The sequence below is a fragment of the Oncorhynchus gorbuscha genome, linkage group LG02 (assembly GCF_021184085.1).
Source record: "Oncorhynchus gorbuscha isolate QuinsamMale2020 ecotype Even-year linkage group LG02, OgorEven_v1.0, whole genome shotgun sequence".
NCBI classification, from domain to species: domain Eukaryota; kingdom Metazoa; phylum Chordata; class Actinopteri; order Salmoniformes; family Salmonidae; genus Oncorhynchus; species Oncorhynchus gorbuscha.
Genome location: NC_060174.1, coordinates 12417453 through 12436546, shown reverse-complemented (window position 1 = coordinate 12436546; position 19094 = coordinate 12417453).

Below are 19094 nucleotides of genomic sequence, written 5' to 3'. Positions count from 1 at the left end.
CTCTATCTCTCTCTCTCTCTCTCTCTCTCTCTCTCTCTCTCTCTCTCTCTCTCTCTCTCTCTTTCTCTATCTCTCTCTTTCTCTATATATCTCTCTATCTCTATATCTTTCTCTCTATATCTTTCTCTCTCTCTCTCTCTCTCTCTCTCTCTCTCTCTCTCTCTCTCTCTCTCTCTCTCTATCTCTTTCGCTCTCTATATATATCTCTATATCTTTCTTTCTCTCTCTCTCTCTCTCTTCTCTCTCTCTCTCTCTCTCGCTCTCTCTCTCTCTCTCTCTCTCTCTCTCTCTCTCTCTCTCTCTCTCTCTCTCTCTCTCTCTCTCTCTCTCTCTCTCTCTCTCTCTCCCTCTCTCTCTCTTTCTCTCTTTCTCTCTCTCTTTTCTCAGGGACTTAAGTGGAGTTCCATGACAGTCATCAGCACAATCACCGTATCCTCTGGGCCCTGCCCTGTAGACCCCCGTAACCTCTGGGCCCTGCACTGTAGACCCCCGTATCCTCATGGCCCTGCCCTGTAGACCCACGTATCATCTGGGCCCTGCACTATAGACCCCCGTATCCTCTGGGCCCTGCCCTGTAGACCCCCATATCCTCTGGGCCATGCACTGTAGACCCCCGTATCCTCTGGGCCCTGCACTGTAGACCCCCGTATCCTCATGGCCCTGCCCTGTAGACCCACGTATCATCTGGACCCTGCACTATAGACCCGTGCATCCTCTGGACACTGCACTATAGACCCCCGTATCCTCTGGGCACTGCAATGTAGACCCCCATATCCTCTGGGCCCTGCCCTGTAGACCCCCGTATCCTCTGGGCCCTGCCCTGTAGACCCCCGTATCCTCTGGGCCCTGCACTGTGGACCCCCTGATGTTCACATCCCTGTACCGGTCCACCCTGAACCGGTCCACCCTGTACCAGTCCACCCTGTACCGGTCCACCCTGTACCGGTCCACCCTGAACCGGTCCACCCTGTACCAGTCCACCCTGTACCGGTCCACCCTGTACCGGTCCACCCTGTACCGGTCCACCCTGTACCGGTCCACCTTCACAATATCCATCTTTAAATACCTGCCTCAAACTCTAACGATTTGTTTACATCAAACAGTTCCCAAACTCGGTCCTCTGGACCCCAAGGGGTGCACATTTTTTTTCTCTCCCCCTAACACTACACAGCTAATAGTCAAGCTTTGATAATTTGAATCAACTGTGTATTGTTAGGGCAAAAAGCAAAACGTGCACTCCTTGGGAAACACTGGGGAAACAATGTTTGGGAAACACTGCTTTACATAGTGCACTACTTTTGACCAGTGCCCATATCTCTCTGGTCTAAGTAGTGATAGGGAATAGGGTGCATTTTGGGATGCAGTTTTCAGTTGTTTACTGTTCAACCCCTCCCTTTCCCTGCCTCCTTGAACCAATTAGAGATGAAAAGTCTGTGGTATTCCCCCCAGCCGTCTCAATCAGAGGCCAGGCTATCAAAGCCATGACGCAAGGCAGGGACAAAATTGAAGCCATTATGGCTAATTGCCATGCCTTCTAAATGCAGGAACTTTTGCCTGAGCACCTGTTGCCTAAACACGTCGCCGAATTGGAATAAGGACTGAGTGAGGGCGAGGGAGGCAGAGTGGGTGGGAGAGCGAGAGAATGAGGGAGAGAGAGCGAGAGAGAGAGAGAGACAGAGAGAGAGAGACAGAGAGAGAGAGAGAGAGAGAGAGAGAGAGAGAGAGAGAGAGAGAGAGAGAGAGAGAGAGAGAGAGAGAGAGAGAGAGAGAGACAGAGAGAGAGAGACAGAGAGAGAGAGACAGAGAGAGAGAGATGGAGGAAAGCGGCCCAGCTGCATCAAATCTTTTTTTCTTTTTTTTAATCCTGAGAGATGGAGAGGAGAAGGAGGAGGAGGAGGGGGAGGAGCGGGAGGAGGGGGAGGACCCCAGGCTACATGTCCTTTAGAAAGATCATTGGCATTCTTCAGGCTCACTTGAGCATAACTCCTTCCACCACACCCCTAGCCCGTACCCCCCAGCCCACAGGTCATACCTTCCAGCCCCCAGGCCATACCTTCCAGCCCCCAGCCCATACCCTCCAGCCCATCCCCTCCATCCCCCAGGCCATACTCTCCAGCCCCCAGGCCATACCTTCTAACCCCCAGCGCATACCCTCTAACCCCCAGGCCATACTCTCCAGCCCCCAGGCCATACCTTCTAACCCCCAGCGCATCCCCTCTAGCCCCCAGGCCATACGTTCCAGCCCCCAGGCCATACCCTCCAGCCCCCAGGCCATACCCCCCAGCCCCCAGGCCATACCTTCCAGGCCCCAGGCCATACCCTCCAGCCCCCAGCGCATACCCTCTAACCCCCAGGCCATACTCTCCAGCCCCCAGGCCATACCTTCTAACCCCCAGCGCATCCCCTCTAGCCCCCAGGCCATACGTTCCAGCCCCCAGGCCATACCCTCCAGCCCCCAGGCCATACCCTCCAGCCCCCAGGCCATACCTTCCAGCCCCCAGGCCATACCCTCCAGCCCCCAGGCCATACCCCCAGCCCCCAGGCCATACCCTCCAGCCCCCAGGCCATACCCTCCAGCCCCCAGGCTATACCCTCCAGCCCCCAGGCCATACCCTCCAGCCCCCAGGCCATACCCTCCAGCCCCCAGGCCATACCCCCAGCCCCCAGGCCATACCCTCCAGCCCCCAGGCCATACCCTCCAGCCCCCAGGCCATACCCTCCAGCCCCCAGGCCATACCCTCCAGCCCCCAGGCCATACCCCCCAGCCCCCAGGCCATACCTTCCAGTCCCCAGGCCATACCCTCCAGCCCCCAGGCCATACCCTCCAGCCCATAAGAAAGGTGCTCATCCATCTTATTCCTGCTGTGATGAAGCCAGTTGGCTATAGTCAACCCTTGGAACAGAATCACCAGTGGAAGAAGCAGGGGTCATGGTTTTGGGCCTGAACAAGGTCTACACAAGGTCTACACCTCCTACTCTCCAAACCTGTCCTTCCCAAGTGGGTGCCGGCTGACGCTTGCCTTTGGCCACCATTATCCTCCTCCCCAGAACCAAGGCCACTCCCTATATGACCCCGGAGACAGAGCTCCAGAATATTATCCATCCGTGTATCTCTCTCTCTCTCTCTCTCTCTCTCTCTCTCTCTCTCTCTCTCTCTCTCTCTCTCTCTCTCTCTCTCTCTCTCTCTCTCTCTCTCTCTCTCTCTCTCTCTCTCTCTGTGTGTGTGTGTGTGAATCTATGCCCTGGATGACTTCACCTCTCCGAGTGTCTGACTGCCGTGCGATGACCACATTGTTTCCCCTGCAGTCCAGGGCTCACATTCACAAAGTGTCTCTGAGTAGGAGTGCTGATCTGTTTAGCCTTTTATACCTGATCTTGGATCAGCACTCCTACTGTGCAATGCTTGGTGAAGATGGCCCCAGACCCTTAGTCATGGCCTTTCCCTGCTTTATGTCTGTTATAGAGGGGAGAGAACCAATTTGTCCCTCTCTCAGTGATTTGGGCTCCTATACAATCCTTTCACCAGTCGGTAAAGTGTCTTCCTTTCCCTTTTAAAGGGCACAATGGGTAATGGAATCTAGCTACATTTCTCTACCTAGTACGTCAAGACAGACAGCCGCAGAGAGGAACATAAGGGAATCTGCCAGTGACAAGAGCTGGGATTTACAGGGCTCTGCTTTTTGTGCGAGCCATCGAAGTAAACTATGGCATGGAAACATGGGTTTTTACAGGACACTCTGAAAGGAGGCCTTCATAATACACTATACATGCAAAAGTATGTGGACACCCCTTCAAATGAGTGGATATGGCTATTTCATCCACACCAATTGCTGACAGGTGTATATGAAATTGAGCACACGGCCTTGCAAACTCCATGCAAACTCCATGCAAACTCCATAGAAAAAACATTGGCAGTAGAATGACTGTAGAGCTCAGTGACTTCCAATGTTGCACTGTCATAGCCATCTTTCCAACAAGTCTGCCCTGCTAGAGCTGCACCGGTCAACTGTATGTGCTGTTATTGTAAAAATGGAAACATCTAGGAGCAACAAGGGTGAAATGGTAGGCCACAACACAAGCTCACAGAACGGGACAGCCGAGTGCTGAAGCGCGTAGCGCATAAAATGATCTGTCCTCGGTTGCATCACTCACTACCGAGTACCAAACTGCCTCTGGAAGCAACATCAGCACATGAACTGTTCGTCTGGAGCTTCATGAAACGGGTTTCCATGGCCAAGCAGCAGCACACAAGCCTAAACTCACCATGTGCAATGCCAAGTGTCGGCTGGAGTGGTGTAAAGCTTGCTGCCATTGGACTCTGGAGCAGTGGAAACTGAAAGAAAAAAATATTCTCTGGAGTGATGAATTACGCTTCACCATCTGGAAGTCCGACGGACAAATCTGGGTTCCTAACCAACATCAGTCTCCAACCTCACTGATACTGTTGTGGCTAAATGGAAGCAAGTCCCCGCAGCAATGTTCCAACATCTAGTGGAAAGCCTTTCCAGAAGAGTGAAGGCTGTTATAGCAGCGAAGGGGGGGACCAACTCCATGTTAATGCCCATGATTTTGGAATGAGATTTTCGACAGGTGTCCACATACTTTTGGTCATGAAGTGAACCTAGACTCCCCTTGAACTTCTATAAAAAAGGACGAGAGAGAGTCACTTGCTTTGGCAATGTTAACACATGTTTCCCATGCCAATAAAGCCCTTGAATTGAATTGAATTGAATTGAATTGAATTGTATCTTTTCTGTAATAGCAATGTTGTAATTTACTGCTTTGTCGCATCGAGGTAGAGAAGTTAGTGACAACGCTTAATTTGTTTGTCTTCGGTTGTTTTAGACAGTGAAGGAATGTCTACAGTAGCTATAGATGTCGGGACTCTCACTGTCTGTCTGTCTCTCTCTGTTCTTCATCCTGTCAGTCAGTCTGACTGTGTGTGTGTGTTTGTGTTTATCTCAGTCTATGTCGCTGTCCGTCTGTTCATTCGTCCCTCTCTCCGTCCGTGTGTGTGTGTCTATCCGTCTGTGTCTCTGTCTGTCTGTCTCTTTGTCCATGTCTCTGTGTGTGTCCATTTCCCTTACAGATAAAATGTGGGAAAACGTTTTGCCCAATTGTTTCCTTTGTCCGCTATGTCGCTGTACACTGTATCACTCCTCTGTAAACAAATGGCAAAGCAACTGAAACCAAACACAATTTAGTACAATGAATTCCACACATGAATCACTTTAGATTAGCTTCATCCATGCTACGTTCAGTCGACGCAACCACATGTTACAACGAGAATGGGGCATGACACAGTGGACAGAACCACATGTTACAACGAGAATGGGACATGACACAGTGGACAGAACCACATGTTACAACGAGAATGGGACATGACACAGTGGACAGAACCACATGTTACAATGAGAATGGGACATGACACAGTGGACAGAACCACATGTTACAATGAGAATGGGACATGACACAGTGGACAGAACCACATGTTACAACGAGAATGGGACATGACACAGTGGACAGAGTCGACGGAACCACATGCTACAAAGAGAATGGGGCAAAACAGAGTCGGCGGAACCATATGCTACAAAGAGAATGGGGCAAAACAGAGTCGACGGAACCACATGCTACAAAGAGAATGGGGCAAAACACATGCTACAAAGAGAATGGGGCAAAACAGAGTCGACGGAACCACATGCTACAAAGAGAATGGGGCAAAACAGAGTCGGCGGAACCAATGCTACAAAGAGAATGGGGCAAAACAGAGTCAAACCACATGACAAAGAGAATGGGGCAAAACAGAGTCGACGGAACCACATGCTACAAAGAGAATGGGGCAAAACAGAGTCGACGGAACCACATGCTACAAAGAGAATGGGGCAAAACAGAGTCCAAAACAGAGTCGACGGAGAATGGGGCAAAACAGAGGAACCACATGCTACAAAGAGAATGGGGCAAAACAGAGTCGACGGAACCACATGTTACAAAGAGAATGGGGCAAAACAGAGTCGACGGAACCAATGCTACAAAGAGAATGGGGCAAAACAGAGTCGACGGAACCACATGCTACAAAGAGAATGGGGCAAAACAGAGTCGACGGAACCACATGCTACAAAGAGAATGGGGCAAAACAGAGTCGACGGAACCACATGCTACAAAGAGAATGGGGCAAAACAGAGTCGACGGAACCACATGCTACAAAGAGAATGGGGCAAAACAGAGTCGACGGAACCACATGTTACAAAGAGAATGGGGCAAAACAGAGTCGGCAACCAGCTACAAAGAGAATGGGGCAAAACAGAGTCGACGGAACCACATGCTACAAAGAGAATGGGGCAAAACAGAGTCGACGGAACCACATGCTACAAAGAGAATGGGGCAAAACAGAGTCGACGGAACCACATGCTACAAAGAGAATGGGGCAAAACAGAGTCGACGGAACCACATGCTAAACAAAGAGAATGGGGGGGCAAAACAGAGTCGACGGAACCACATGCTACAAAGAGAATGGGGCAAAACAGAGTCGACGGAACCACATGCTACAAAGAGAATGGGGCAAAACAGAGTCGACGGAACCACATGCTACAAAGAGAATGGGGCAAAAGAGTCAGAACCACATGCTACAAAGTCGACGACGGAACCACATGCTACAAAGAGAATGGGGCAAAACAGAGTCGACGGAACCACATGTTACAAAGAGAATGGGGCAAAACAGAGTCGACGGAACCACATGCTACAAAGAGAATGGGGCAAAACAGAGTCGACGGAACCACATGCTACAAAGAGAATGGGGCAAAACAGAGTCGGCGGAACCACATGCTACAAAGAGAATGGGGCAAAACAGAGTCGACGGAACCACATGTTACAAAGAGAATGGGGCAAAACAGAGTCGACGGACCCACATGTTACAAAGAGAATGGGGCAAAACAGAGTCGACGGAACCACGTTACAAAGAGAATGGGTCAAAACACAGTTGACGGAACCACATGCTACAAAGAGAATGGGGCAAAACAGAGTCGACGGAACCATGTTACAAAGAGAATGGGACACTGACACAGTGGACAGAACCACATGATACAAAGAGAATGGGACATGACACAGTGGACAGAACCACATGCTACAAAGAGAATGGGGCAAAACAGAGTCGACGGAACCACATGCTACAAAGAGAATGGGGCAAAACAGAGTCGACGGAACCACATGCTACAAAGAGAATGGGGCAAAACAGAGTCGACGGACCCACATGTTACAAAGAGAATGGGGCAAAACAGAGTCGACGGAACCACGTTACAAAGAGAATGGGGCAAAACACAGTTGACGGAACCACATGCTACAAAGAGAATGGGGCAAAACAGAGTCGACGGAACCATGTTACAAAGAGAATGGGACATGACACAGTGGACAGAACCACATGTTACAAAGAGAATGGGTCAAAACAGAGTCGACGGAACCACGTTACCAAGAGAATTGGACATGACACAGTGGACAGAACCACATGTTACAAAGAGAATGGGACATGACACAGTGGACAGAACCACATGATACAAAGAGAATGGGACATGACACAGATGTGCATACCATCCACCAACAGTCTCATCTCTGCCAATGCTATTCGACCCGCCAAGCTTTTCATTGGGCACTGTCAGACCTAACTGTCACGTACGTCACACAGTCAAAGTAAATAAACTCAGACTATTTATTAATACTGTCCCTAAAAACTCAGCTGCTACACCCCAAGGCTCCCACATAAAAAAATGTTAATCAAATCGGGCTCTTACCTCAAAAAGGGGTACAAATTGGAAATCACTGATGGCTTCTGAGAAGGGGTGAGACTCAAACGGGACAGCTTTAACCCCATTAGTCTCGGGGGATGCAGTTCAATGACGCTGCATATTTCCAGTCACTGTGGATTACTCTGACACGTCTGTGAAGAAGGCTAGCAGGCGGTTAAGTGGAGCTACCACTCGCTCTGCACAGCACATGTAGAACAAAAATAGTGGATGGGGTTTTGTTCTAGTCCCACAGCCTCATTATGAGTGATTGTAATCCCAGATTACATATTGAGTGCAAACTCATTGGGGGTGGCAGGTAGCCTAGTGGTTATAGCGTTGGGCCAGCATCCCCGAGCTGACAAGGTAAAAATCTGCCGTTCTAACCCTGAGCAAGGAAGTTCGGCCCCTGGCAACCCACTGTTCCCTGGGCACCGAAGACGTGGATGCAGATTATGGCAGCCCCCCGCACCTCTCTGATTCAGAGGGGGTGGGTTCAATTCTGAAGACACTATTCAGTTGAACATCTGACTAGATATCCCTCTTTCCTTAATTCAATCTGTTGCTAATGGTGCTAATGGAGATAATGGTGCGAATGGTGCTAATGGTGCTAATGGTGCTAATGGTGATAATGGAGCTAATGGTGCTAATAGTGCTCATGGTGCTAATGGTGCTAATGGAGCTAATGGTGCTAATGGTGCTAATGGAGCTAATGGAGCTAATGGTGCTAATGGAGCTAATGGTGCTAATGGTGCTTATGGTTCTCATGGTGCTAATGGTGCTAATGGAGCTAATGGTGCTCATGGTATTATGGTGCTAGCGCCCATTTACAGTAGCACAAAGCTCTAACTGGCTCAGTTATTGTGGTGAGATAATTACAATATAGCATTTAAATACTGGAGTGATGTGCAGAAGATGACTGTGCAAGTAGAGATACTGGGGTGCAAAGGAGCAAAATACATAGCAATATGGGGATGAGTGAGTTGAATGGGCTATTTACAGATGGGCTATGTACAGGTGCAATGATCTGTCTTATCACTGAATGGTCATCACCAAATCATCTGGTCTAAGCACTCCTTGAGATTTGTTCAACACAAATGATGATATGAACAAGTTAGGATTTCAAACAAAAGGGGGGATCAATGTTAATTGTCTGGTGGCAAATTTTATGAATTGTTCAGCAGTCTAATGACTTAACTTGGGGGTAGAAGCTGTTGAGGAGCCTTTTGGTCCTAGACTTGGCGCTCCAGTACCGCTTGCCATGCGGTAGCAGAGAAAACAGTCTATAACTTGGGTGACTGAAGTCTGGCAATTTTATGGGCTTTCCTCTGACACAGCCTATTATATAGGTCCTGGATTGCAGGAAGCGTGGCCCCAGTGATGTACTGGGCCATTTGCATTACCCTCTGTAGCGCCTTATGGTCAGATGCTGAGCAGTTTCCATACCAGGCGGTGATGCAACTGGTCAGGATGCTCTTGATGGTGCAGCTGTAGAACCTTTTGAGGATCTGGGGACCCATGCCAAATGTTTTCAGCCTCCTGAGGGGGAAAAGGTTTTGTCGTGCCCTCTTCACAACTGTCTTGGTATTTTTGGACCATGATAGTTTGTTGGTGATGTGGACATCAAGGAACTTGAAACTCTCGACCTGCTCCACTACAGCCCCGTCAATGCTAATGGCGGCCTGTTCGGCCCGCCTTTTCCTGTCATCCACCCTCAGCCCCTTTGTCTTGCTCACATTGAGGGAGAGGTTGTTGTCCTGGAACCACACTGCCAGTTCTCTGACTTCCTCCCTATATACCATCTCTGCATGTGATCAGACCTACCACTGTTGTGTCGTCAGCAAACTTAATGATGGTGTTGGTGTCATGTATGGCCACGCAGTCATGGGTGAACAGGGAGTACAGGAGGAGACCAAGCACACACCCCTGAGGAGCCCCAGTGTTCAGGATCAGCTTGGCAGATGTGTTGTAGCCTACTCTTACCACCTGGGGCGGCCTGTCAGGATGTCCAGGATCCAGTTGCAGAGGGAGGTGTTGAATGCTGAGCTGTAGTCAATGAACAGCATTCTCACGTAGGTATTATTTTAGTCCAGATGAGAAACGGCAGTGTGAAGTGTGATTGAGATTGTGACATCTGTGGATCTGTTGGGGTGGTATGCGAATTGAAGTGGGACTAGGGTGTCCGGGAGGATGATGTTGACCTGCCTTTCAAAGCACTTCATGGCTACCGAAGTGAATGCCACGGGGCAATAATCATTTAGGCAGGTTACCTTCGCTTCCTTGGGAACAGGGACTACGGTGGTCTGCTTGAGACATGTAGGTATTACAGACTCAGTCAGGGAGAGGTTGAAAATGTCACTGAAGACACTTTGATCCACACATGCTTGATCCACACATGCTTTGAGTACATGTCCTGGTAATCCATCTGGCCCAGCGGCTTTGTGAATGTTGACCTGTTTATAGGTTTTGTTCACATCGGCTACCGAGAGTGTTATCACACAGTCATTTAGAACAGCTGGCGCTCTCGTGCATGCTTCGGTGTTGCTTGCCTCGAAGCGAGCATTAAAGACATTTAGCTCGTCTGGTAGGCTCGCGTCACTGGGCAGCTCGCGTCTGGGTTTCCCTTTGTAGTCCACAATAGTTTTCAAGCCCTGCCACATCCGATGAGTGTCAGAGCCGGCTCTGTAGTAGGATTCGATCTTAATCCTGTATTGTCACTTTGTTTGTTGGTTCTTCTGAGGGCATAGCAGGATTTTTAATAAGCGTCCAGATTAGTCTCCTGCTCCTTGAAAGTGGCAGCTCTATCCTTTAGCTCGATGTTGATGTAGCCTGTTGTCTATGACTTCTGGTTGGGATATGTACGTGCAGTCAATGTGGGGACTTCGTCATCGATGCACTTATTGATGAAGCCGATGACTGAGATGGTCAATTCCTCAATGCCATTGGATAAATCCCAGAACATATTCCAGTCTGTGCTAGCAAAACAGTCCTGTAGTGTAGCATCCGCGTCATCTGACGACTTCCGTATTGAGCGAGTCACTGGTACTTCCTGCTTTAGTCTTTGCTTGAAAGCAGGAATTAGGAGGATAGAATTATGGTCAGATTTGCCAAATGGATGGTGGGGGAGAGCTTTGTATGCATCTGTGTGTGGAGTAAAGGCAGTTTGGGATTTTCTTTTCCCTGGTTGCACTTTTTTCTTTTTTCTTTTTTTAAACCTTTATTTAACCAGGCAAGTCAGTTAAGAACAAATTCTTATTTTCAATGATGGCCTAGGAACAGTGGGCAGAATGACAGATTTGTACCTTGTCAGCTCAGGGATTTGAACTTGCAACCTTCCGGTTACTAGTCCAACGCTCTAACCACTAGGCTACCCTGCCGCCCCAGCAGGGTAGCCTACATGCTGGTACATTTTTGGTAAAACTGATTTAAGTCTGCCTGCATTAAAGTGGTCGGACTGAAGCCACTCTTCAGTAAAAGGCACATGACAGCCTGCCTGAAGTTTGCCAAAAAGGCACGTAAAGGACACTCAGACCATGAGACCATCAGAAACCCTACTGTTAAGCATTATGGTGGAAGTATCATTCTGTGGAGATGTTTTTCATCAGCAGGGACTGGGAGATGAATGTAGCAATGTTCAGAGAGATCCTCGATGAAAACCTGCTCCAGAGCGCTCAGGACCTCAGACTGGGGCAAAGGTTCAACTTCCAACAGGACAATGACCATAAGCACACAGCCAAGACAACACAAGAGTGTCTTCGGGACAAGTTTCTGAATGTCCATGAGTGGCCCAGCCAGAGCACGGACTTAAACCCGATCGAACATCTCTGCTACAGGTAGCTAGCAGTGCATAACATTTGGTGAGTAGTTTTTTAAAGGGAGAGAAAGAAAATAGTTTAACAGTTTTTAACAAATTAATTTCTAATTTAATTTTTGTTTCACTTTCAGTTTCACTTACTTGGCTAGCAAATGCAGCTGGCTAGTTTGTATGCACAAAACACCCTGCAAAACAGAGGGATGCTATGTTAACTAGCTGGCTATGACTATCCAACACAATACTGGAACTCTTCCAAGTCAAGGTAAGCTTTTCAAAATCAAATCTATTCAAATGTATTTATATAGCTCTTATTAGATCAACAGAAATCTCAAAGTACTGTACAGAAACCCAGCCAAAAAAGAACAGACAGCAAGCCATGCAGGTGAAGAAGCACGGTGGCTAGGAAAAACTCCCTAGAAAGGCCAAAACCTAGGATGAAACCTAGAGAGGAACCAGGCTATGAGGGGTGGCCAGTCCTCTTCTGTCTGTGCCGGGTAGAGATTACAACAGAACATGGCCAAGATGTTCAAATGTTAATAAATTACCAGCATGGTCAAATAATAATAATCACAGTAGTTGTTGAGGGTGCAACAGGTCAGCACCTCAAGATGTCAGTTGGCTTTTCATAGCCGATCATTGAGAGTATCTCTACCGCTCCTGATGTCTCTAGAGAGTAGAAAACAGCAGGTCTGGGACAGGTAGCACGTCCGTCCTGCTGTCTCTAGAGAGTTGAAAACAGCAGGTCTGGGACAGGTAGCACGTCCGTGCTGCTGTCTCTAGAGAGTTGAAAACAGCAGGTCTGGGACAGGTAGCACGTCCGTGCTGCTGTCTCTAGAGGGTTGAAAACAGCAGGTCTGGGACAGGTAGCACGTCCGTCCTGCTGTTGCTAGAGAGTTGAAAACAGCAGGTCTGGGACAGGTAGCACGTCCAGTGAACAGGTTCCATAGACTTTTGGTTTTACTAATTTATTTCCACCGGGGCCCGCCGGTGTAACTGCTAAACTGTTAACTGCTAAACTGCTAACTGCTAAAGTTACTGCATGATTGTAATGGGTTTACTAACACTTTAGTTCTATTAGCTATGTTGATTATGACGTTACTTTAGCTAATATGGTGACAACAATGTAGGCTGTATGTAGCAGTTATGATATAGTTTGGCTTCGAAAGTTTTTTTTGCGTGGTCACAAACAGCTGATGTGTTGTGCATTGATGTCCACAAGCTTAGTGAAAAGGTGAGAGGAGAGTGCATAGATGCGAGAAGGAATACAACGTGGCTGCTATGAATGTGAACTGTGTTTACGTGTGGCCAAGGGTTTATTCGTTCCGACGATTCTGTGGAAATAAACATTTCTAAAACGGAAGCAAACGGAACAAACAGGGATAAACATACCTGAATTTGTCAAATAGAAACAGCCATGTGTCACTATCTGTCACCTCAACATCTCGCCCTCTGTGCACCTACGTTGTAATCTTTAATTCCTAGGCTAGATTTAGCAACCTCATGAGTATCATGAAGTAGCCTAAACTTATCGATGTTACATTGAACTGGGTGAATGGAATAGGAATGACTTTTAAGATAAAAATAAATGGAATTACAACTAAGCAAAGGCAAAATCCAAGAGGAAAACCTGGTTCAGTCTGCTTTCCAACGGACAATGGTAGACAAATTCACCTTTCAGCAGGACAATAACCTAAAACACAAACCCAAATATACACTGGAGTTGCTTACCAAGACGACATTGAATGTTCCTTAGTGGCCTAGTTACAGTTTTGACTTGAACATCTATGACAAGACTTGAAAATGGCTTTCTAGCAATGATCAACAATCAACTTGACGAATAATTTTTTATGAATAATGTGCAAATATTGTACAATCCAGATATACAACGCTCCTAGAAAGACTCACAGATGTAATCACCACCAAATGTGCTTCTAACATGTATTGACTCAGGGGTCAATACTTGTGTTAATTAGATATTTCTGTATTTATTTTTAAACAAAATTGCAAACATTTAAAAAAACTTGTTTTCACTTTGTCATCATGGAGGTATTGTGTGTAGATGGGCAATTAAAAAAAATATTTAATCGATTTTGAATTCAGGCTTTAACATAACTAAATGTGGAATAAATCAAGGGGTGTGAATACTTTCTGTTTCTCATATCATTTGTCACACGGGATGCCTTTCCTTCGCCAGCTAGGCCGTTTGAGAAATGTAAAATTAGAGTATACCCAGTTCTCCATGCACTACTACACCACTGGACAGTGTTCAATTTAGTCCAGGATTGTCAGAGCAGGTAAATGTGTAATGACATGTATTTTCTTGCCCTTTATGTTTTTGACAAAACTTCTCTATGAATGGGTGTCGGTACATAAATCAATGTTAAACATGAACATACTCCAGAAGGAGTGATCTAATTCTGCACTAGAAGGTTAAGAAGCTAGATAGAGGAAACGGCAGAACTCAATACACCAAAGTAGTGTTTTCAAACATTTCCGGTAGTGCTCCCACACCCTGGCAAGGTGTTGCACAACACTCGGTTAAGTGGTGTTACAACACATCATACTATGTTTCAAAACATCTCAGGATGCAAGGGCACAACTTTCACATGACCCCAACACATTATGAAATTGCATATTTGTCCCCACCAGTTTTATCATTGCACTTTGATAAGTAACGTGGCAATGGTGTGCTTTAGAACCATGCGGACACCTCAGAGTGGTTGGGTAAGCTGTTTTCTGGTTTTCAGAAGGCTGGATTTAGAACCATGTGGACACCTCAGAGTGGTTGAGTAGGCTGTTTTCCGGTTTTCAGCAGGCTGGATTTAGAACCATGCAGACACCTCAGAGTGGTTGGGTAGGCTGTTCTCCGGTTTTCATTTAGGACCACACTGGACACTAGAGAGCGTGCGCACAGGCTGTGTGAAGGCAAAGCTTCTGAAAGGCTGGTTTAGGATCAGCATCGGCACTTCGCTCCGCAGGTAGTATAATTTTTCATTACATTTCATTATAGCACAACGGTTTGATTTGTCTAATCTTAGCAATTTCTTCTTAGCTAGCTACATAGCCGTCTTTGTATCAAAGATAATTGCGTAATTATCGTATTTCCTCGTTCTAACGTAGTCTTCACTGCTCTGCCCAGCAGCTAGCCAGCTAGCAAACGTCCACCGATTAGCTGCACTGTAGAAACTATTACACTCAACTGAACGACTTGATTAGTGTAGTGTTAGCTAGCTACATAGCTGTCTTTGCTGTCTTTGTATCCAAGATAATTGTGTAGTTTAGAGTGTGTAGTCTTAGAGTGATTATCTTAATTTACCGAGGTTAGCTAGCCAGCTATTTGTCGTCCTTAACGTAGGAGAATCTGCTAGCTAGCCAACAGCTAGCCAACGTCTTCTGAATAGAACTCAACAACCCGGTCGCATTCCGCTTCGCTCCACAGGTAGTATCACATTTTCATTTAATTTCATTACAGTACAACGGTTTGATTTGTTTGATCGTAGCTAGCTACATAGCCGTCTTTGTATCAAAGATAATTGTGTAGTCTAGAGCGATTTTCTAGGTTAGCTAGCCAGCTATTGTCGTTCTTTTAACGCAACGTAACGTAATCAACACTGCTAGCTAGCCAGCTAGCCCCCGAATAGCAGCACTGTCGAAACTATTACACTCAACGGAACGACTTGATTAGTGTAGTGTCAACAACGCAGCCACTGCCAGCTAGCCTACTTCAGCAGTACTGTATCATTTTAATCATTTTAGTCAATAAGATTCTTGCTACGTAAGCTTAACTTTCTGAACATTCGAGACGTGTAGTCCACTTGTCATTCCAATCTCCTTTGCATTAGCGTAGCCTCTTCTGTAGCCTGTCAACTATGTGTCTGTCTATCCCTGTTCTCTCCTCTCTGCACAGACCATACAAACGCTCCACACCGCGTGGCCGCGGCCACCCTAATCTGGTGGTCCCAGCGCGCACGACCCACGTGGAGTTCCAGGTCTCCGGTAGCCTCTGGAACTGCCGATCTGCGGCCAACAAGGCAGAGTTCATCTCAGCCTATGCCTCCCTCCAGTCCCTCGACTTCTTGGCACTGACGGAAACATGGATCACCACAGACAACACTGCTACTCCTACTGCTCTCTCTTCGTCCGCCCACGTGTTCTCGCACACCCCGAGAGCTTCTGGTCAGCGGGGTGGTGGCACCGGGATCCTCATCTCTCCCAAGTGGTCATTCTCTCTTTCTCCCCTTACCCATCTGTCTATCGCCTCCTTTGAATTCCATGCTGTCACAGTTACCAGCCCTTTCAAGCTTAACATCCTTATCATTTATCACCCTCCAGGTTCCCTCGGAGAGTTCATCAATGAGCTTGATGCCTTGATAAGCTCCTTTCCTGAGGACGGCTCACCTCTCACAGTTCTGGGCGACTTTAACCTCCCCACGTCTACCTTTGACTCATTCCTCTCTGCCTCCTTCTTTCCACTCCTCTCCTCTTTTGACCTCACCCTCTCACCTTCCCCCTCTACTCACAAGGCAGGCAATACGCTCGACCTCATCTTTACTAGATGCTGTTCTTCCACTAACCTCATTGCAACTCCCCTCCAAGTCTCCGACCACTACCTTGTATCCTTTTCCCTCTCGCTCTCATCCAACACCTCCCACACTGCCCGTACTCGGATGGTATCGTGCCGTCCCAACCTTCGCTCTCTCTCCCCCGCTACTCTCTCCTCTTCCATCCTATCATCTCTTCCCTCTGCTCAAACCTTCTCCAACCTATCTCCTGATTCTGCCTCCTCAACCCTCCTCTCCTCCCTCTCTGCATCCTTTGACTCTCTATGTCCCATATCCTCCAGGCCGGCTCGGTCCTCCCCTCCCGCTCCGTGGCTCGACGACTCATTGCGAGCTCACAGAACAGGGCTCCGGGCAGCCGAGCGGAAATGGAGGAAAACTCGCCTCCCTGCGGACCTGGCATCCTTTCACTCCCTCCTCTCTACATTTTCCTCCTCTGTCTCTGCTGCTAAAGCCACTTTCTACCACTCTAAATTCCAAGCATCTGCCTCTAACCCTAGGAAGCTCTTTGCCACCTTCTCCTCCCTCCTGAATCCTCCTCTCCCTCCCCCCCCTCCTCCCTCTCTGCAGATGACTTCGTCAACCATTTTGAAAAGAAGGTCGACGACATCCGATCCTCGTTTGCTAAGTCAAACGACACCGCTGGTTCTGCTCACACTGCCCTACCCTGTGCTCTGACCTCTTTCTCCCCTCTCTCTCCAAATGAAATCTCGCCTCTTGTGACGGCCGGCCGCCCAACAACCTGCCCGCTTGACCCTATCCCCTCCTCTCTTCTCCAGACCATTTCCGGAGACCTTCTCCCTTACCTCACCTCGCTCATCAACTCATCCCTGACCGCTGGCTACGTCCCTTCCGTTTTCAAGAGAGCGAGAGTTGCACCCCTTCTGAAAAAACCTACACTCGATCCCTCCGATGTCAACAACTACAGACCAGTATCCCTTCTTTCTTTTCTCTCCAAAACTCTTGAACGTGCCGTCCTTGGCCAGCTCTCCCGCTATCTCTCTCTGAATGACCTTCTTGATCCAAATCAGTCAGGTTTCAAGACTAGTCATTCAACTGAGACTGCTCTCCTCTGTATCACGGAGGCGCTCCGCACTGCTAAAGCTAACTCTCTCTCCTCTGCTCTCATCCTTCTAGACCTATCGGCTGCCTTCGATACTGTGAACCATCAGATCCTCCTCTCCACCCTCTCCGAGTTGGGCATCTCCGGCGCGGCCCACGCTTGGATTGCGTCCTACCTGACAGGTCGCTCCTACCAGGTGGCGTGGCGAGAATCTGTCTCCTCACCACGCGCTCTCACCACTGGTGTCCCCCAGGGCTCTGTTCTAGGCCCTCTCCTATTCTCGCTATACACCAAGTCACTTGGCTCTGTCATAACCTCACATGGTCTCTCCTATCATTGCTATGCAGACGACACACAATTAATCTTCTCCTTTCCCCCTTCTGATGACCAGGTGGCGAATCGCATCTCTGCATGTCTGGCAGACATATCAGTGTGGATGACGGATCACCACCTCAAGCTGAACCTCGGAAAGATGGAGCTGCTCTTCCTCCCGGGGAAGGACTGCCCGTTCCATGATCTCGCCATCACGGTTGACAACTCCATTGTGTCCTCCTCCCAGAGCGCTAAGAACCTTGGCGTGATCCTGGACAACACCCTGTAGTTCTCAAATAACATCAAGGCGGTGGCCCGTTCCTGTAGGTTCATGCTCTACAACATCCGCAGAGTACGACCCTGCCTCACACAGGAAGCGGCGCAGGTCCTAATCCAGGCACTTGTCATCTGCCGTCTGGATTACTGCAACTCGCTGTTGGCTGGGCTCCCTGCCTGTGCCATTAAACCCCTACAACTCATCCAGAACGCCGCAGCCCGTCTGGTGTTCAACCTTCCCAAGTTCTCTCACGTCACCCCGCTCCTCCGCTCTCTCCACTGGCTTCCAGTTGAAGCTCGCATCCGCTACAAGACCATGGTGCTTGCCTACGGAGCTGTGAGGGGAACGGCACCTCAGTACCTCCAGGCTCTGATCAGGCCCTACACCCAAACAAGGGCACTGCGTTCATCCACCTCTGGCTTGCTCACCTCCCTACCACTGAGGAAGTACAGTTCCCGCTCAGCCCAGTCAAAACTGTTCGCTGCTCTGGCCCCCCAATGGTGGAACAAACTCCCTCACGACGCCAGGACAGCGGAGTCAATCACCACCTTCCGGAGTCACCTGAAACCCCACCTCTTTAAGGAATACCTAGGATAGGATAAGTAATCCCTCCCACCCCCCCTCCTTTAAGATTTAGATGCACTATTGTAAAGTGACTGTTCCACTGGATGTCATAAGGTGAATGCACCAATTTGTAAGTCGCTGTGGATAAGAGCGTCTGCTAAATGACTTAAATATAAATTAAATGTGCTGCTGTCTGCAGCTGATGTCTGTGTGTGTTGCACTGTTTCTCCATGTTGTAAAAGCAAGCAGAGCATGAACTGGCTACTCTTTATTTGACTGATCTAGCTGGCAAGGTAACTGCTGTTTGACGGGGGGGGGGGTAACTAACTGACATGTTACGTTAGCTAATGTTTCATCCCATCTCAACTGAAGTAAATTAACTAGTTAGCTAGCTGGTAGCTACCACAGCCTGTTCAACTCTAGCTAGCCTTTAGCTATCTGTCAGGTACGAGTTCCTACTCTATCAGCTGTTGTGGGTATGGAAATGTGTTGTAGCCTTTGGTTTGTCCCGTTCCGACACAAGTCAATTTGATTATGCACCATTGTATCATTAGGTAGGACTAGTCAAAAGTTGGCTAACTTTAGCTAACTTTAGCTATTATTTTTGCATCAACCACACTTGCCCTGAATAAAATGATGAAACCGTCTGCCAAACGATTGAAGACCGATATTCAGATGTTTTTTCAGCGCAATGTGAGTTTGTATTAGTCAGTATAGCAATGTAACGTTATTG